Genomic DNA, 4,686 nt, shown 5'->3' on the forward strand with positions numbered 1-4,686 from the left:
AAGCATATAATGATATTCTAGGGAATTGTGTGCTTCTAATTTTATAGCAACAGTTTGGACAGAACCCTTTTCTATTCTAACATGACAGTGCCTCTGTGTATAAGGCACGGTTCAAAAAGACATGATTGATTCAGTCAGTGTGGAAGAACTTGCCTGGTCTGCAGAAAGCCAAGTCCTGATCCCAGCTGAACACCTCTGGTGTGACTTTATATGCAGACCTTGAGCCAAAAACTCATCACCAAACACCAATGACTTGTATAAGGGTACAGTCATTTTAGACACGTCCAAAACTGTTTCAACAGAGACTGAAATACAATTTTTAAATACATGAGTTTCTTTGTTGCCACAGTTTTGGAAGTGCCTTTTTCTGTTCTAAAGAAGGGGGTGTCACAATACTGTACCCATATGTACAAGTCATTGGTGTTTGGTGACGAGTTTTTGGCTCAAGGTCTGCATTTAAAGTCACACCAGAGGTGTTCAGCTGGGATCAGGACTTGGCTTAAAATACCGCACTGTCATAAAATACCACATCCTTTAATAATTGAGCAAAATATCATTTAAAGCATTCTAAATTACATCATTAAAAGGTTTAGCTGAACAAAAAAAAAAGTATAATTTATTTACTGTCTACTCACTGTGATGCACGCACTTGTCCAAAAATTGGCAGGGAATGGTGACCACCTTATAGATTTAAAAAAGGACGCAAAACCATCACAAAATATCATCATGCGACATAGCCTGAATATTTAAGTATTATAGTATTTATCAAAAATCTTCACCTTGCTCTTCTGTTGAGCATTCATGATACGTTGAGGTGCTTGCTTGAAAGGAACATTTCCCACCGGCGTGTTCAGTAAAAGCACATGTGCGCACCATTTTGAGAAATCTAAAGAAAAACTTAAAACTATTGTAAGCTATGTGTAAAAAAACAATCATTCTAAGCAACAAGGATTAAAATGCTGTAAGCTCTGGTTTACATATGTACATCGATATAGCAATTAATACAGTCTTAAAATCAAGTGCATTAAACAGCTTTGAAAGTGGGCCTTCTTTCCTCCCCAATTATTCACATGAGAATCATCTAACAAATTTGGAAAGAATCTGCAAATGCATTGTGTTCTTACTTTTTTCCCACTGAATTTTTCTTCCCCTCTATTTTTTCTTCTATCAACTCATGTATGTACATGGGTTCATAGAAGTAAAATAACATTTATATCCATTCCTACTGTCTTTGACAATTTCTCTCACATGCAGGTCATCGCTTGAGTGAAGTCAACATACATAAGTACAAACACCCACTCACAAACACAAGAAAAACTAACAAATAGTTTTTACCACACATGACCTTTCAGCTTGTCAACCTGTGATACGCTTGGTTTAACAATAAAATAACAGTCACTCTGCAGTTTAAGAGTATGAATATGTGAATAGAAATTACATTCTTGCTCATTTTTTGTAATGTGTGGTTTAAGGTAAGACATAATTGAGCCATCACTACTGGACTGTGCTAATATAAGATTAAATGATTGTAGTTATCATGCGACTATTACTCCATTCACCTCTACCTAGGGAGACAGTTTTCTCATCCCTTTTGATGAGTCAGTGCTGTAAAAGACATTTGGATATCTGTCACTCATAGACGTATCCATTATACAGTCACTGCCAGAAAATGTGGGAGTTTAAGTAGAAATTCACTTATTTTCCAATGTAAAGAGCAACGTTCAAGACCTTCATAAATATATATATATATATATATACATTTTTGAGAAATTATAAAGATATTATTTATAAATAATACTTCTAATTTTAAACATTTCCTGTTTTTTCTCAAGACACTATTCCAACCGTATTGAGTGATCATGTAACTCTTATAAATAAAATAGCCATCCTTTAGCAGATGGATAGGAGCGACATGAGAAGGTGTGATCACTTTGATTTCAGAATGAAAAAACATGAATTTCTCTGTCGTGATAAACATATGTGACCCTGGACCACAAAACCAGTCTTAAGTCCCTGGGATATATATATGTAGCAATAGCCAAAAATACATTGTATGGGTCAAAATTATAAATTTTTCTTTTATGCCAAAAATCATTAGGATATTAAGTAAAGATCATGTTCCATGAAGATATTTTGTAAATCTATTACCATAAATATATCAAAACTTCATTTTTAATTAGGAATATGCATTGCTAAGAACTTCATTTGGACAACTTTAAAGGCGCTTTTCTCAGTATTTGTATTGTTTTGCACCCTCAGATTCGATTTTCAAATAGTTGTATCTCGGCCAAATATTGTCCTATCATAACAAACCATAAATCAATACAAAGCTTATTTATTCAGCTTTCAGGTGGTGTATAAATCTCAATTTTGAAAAATTTACACATAAGACTGGTTTTGTGGTCCAGGGTCACATATTATGTTGTGGTTAGTGTAAGGGTCTCCAAAAATAAAAAAGAAGGATACAGTCACCATGTGCCTAGTTTCAAAGGAGAGCCATTTGACCAATGTGGAAGGAAAAAAGTAAATGTCTGAGAAGTGTGCCTTTTCAAGACAGAACGTCCCCACCCTTTTAAATTTTCATGACATTTCCATGACCTTTCCAGTCATTCATAGTTAAAGGATTGGATTTTTATTTTTTTTGTATTTTTTTGTATTATTTTTAGATATACAAGTTTCCATTATTTTTTTCTGGGTCTGGAAACATACATTTGAAAATCTCCTGATATTTCCCAATTTTATAAAGGTCTTTTTCTCATATCTTACACTTTTATGACACTAACATGGGCTTGTTTTTGTTTTCTTCCTATGTCTCTTTCACTCATTTTTAACCTTCCTGTATATTTTGGACCCATAAGGAGTAGGGTTTTGGTTCTTTTAAAAAGTGTGTCAAGTGATATTTAACAGTTGTCTCTAACCACTCCAAGCTGAACCGGTCTTGTCACAAACGAGCTAATATCACTTGACCCGGTTTACCCTCTCCCTCCTTAAGCGTCTAGATGCGGGGGAAGGTCACGGAGAGGGGATTCCCGTGACGGCAAAGCAGCAGCGCTAAAAGCGAGTTTTCCTCCGCGCGTGCACCGTTTCCATGCCTAGCCCCGAGGAACATGTTCCCCACAACAGACCACCTGATGTACCGCTGGACTTATTGAAGTTGAGAAATGAACAAAATGTAAACGTACGTTTGTATTTTTGGCCAACGCATCACAAGCTCGTTCCAAAATGGAAGAATATTTATCGAGGCATTTATATGCTTTCCTTTCAGATATGAACCCTGATGCATGTGCTGCGCAAGTTCAGAATTACTTCTTTGAAACAGCTTTTCATGTGCTGTGGAAGAAATAATTAATTGTAACTAAATTACCGTCTGTTACTGCTACCTGTTGTATCGAGATTCTTAGCGATATGATTACTCTCTTTCAAACGGTTGCTTTTCAACCACACTCGATCTACAACAACAACCGAAACCTGTTTAGTGTCCTCGGGACGCCCGCACTTAATACTATCCTGCTTTTCCGGAGCCAAGCGAGTTCAACAACACGGTTAAAATGGAGAAAACTGCGAAAAAAGCTTCATTCTGAGCCAACGGGCGAATTTACCACAGGCTAAGTTACCGGTTCTCTACTTTCTCCCATTACAGTAGGGGATAGCATAAGGTTGTTCCCTGGTAAGAGGTAACGGGGACACGCTTCCGCTAAAAATACCTGTCTACGACTATATTTGGATTGGCTGCAACACAATCAAATGTCTAAAATAAACGGACCCGCCCCGGCGCAATGAATGAAGGATCTGCTATCTCACACCGCCGGACCGCTCGCTGCTAAATTTAGTAACATCGCTTGCGTCAATCACGCGCCTCAGTGCGTCAAGCCCTCACCCCGCCTTCGGGAGCTGATCATTGGCCAGAATTAGAACGTGGCCAAGAAATTACGCGTCTTGTGATTGGCTATTGTTGATATTTTTTTTACGCGAGCTACATATAATAATTTGTTTAGTGTGCACGGCGGAAGCACATTGACGATTTAAATCCACCAACTCCGCAGCCTTATAATTTTCATTTGATCATTTTATGATATTTTGTTTGCTTTGAAGCACTGTCATTTGGACAATAACAAAATGTTTTTTCTCCTGTTCAGTGTAAGCTTGCATAGCAGTCTTTATTTTAGGTAAAAATTCACAAGCGCACACGCTCATCCATAACTTGTGTAGTAAATTGCACATTTTAATAACCGTTTATAACCACTAAATAGCTTTACAGTGAGTATTTCATATAGTGAAAAAAAAAACTACGGAGACCACACTTGTGTGTATTATGCACTGAACAATTATACTGTTTATGTTGTTTTATAATTTGGCACCTGCTAATAAAATAAAACCATTTAAAATAGTTTCATTAGCTCTAACACGAATAACATTTATTGCCAAATTTTCCTCCAGCAAGTAGTCGACATAACATTTGGCCTACCGCGCGATTTCAAACAGCTTCCGGCAAAGAATCAGAAGATCGACCCTCCTCTCTCTCCTGGCATGGACTGTACGGTTTATGTGTATACTGTACCAGCGAGGCCGGGGAGCTACAGTGCTCGACGTCACCTCTCCCATGGCGTCACATTGACGTCACGCATTCCAAGCTCGCTATGTAGAAAGCAGGGGCAGATAAATGTGCTATTAGACTTTCTCTCGCTC

This window comes from Barbus barbus (assembly GCF_936440315.1).
Source record: "Barbus barbus genome assembly, chromosome: 21".
NCBI classification, from domain to species: domain Eukaryota; kingdom Metazoa; phylum Chordata; class Actinopteri; order Cypriniformes; family Cyprinidae; genus Barbus; species Barbus barbus.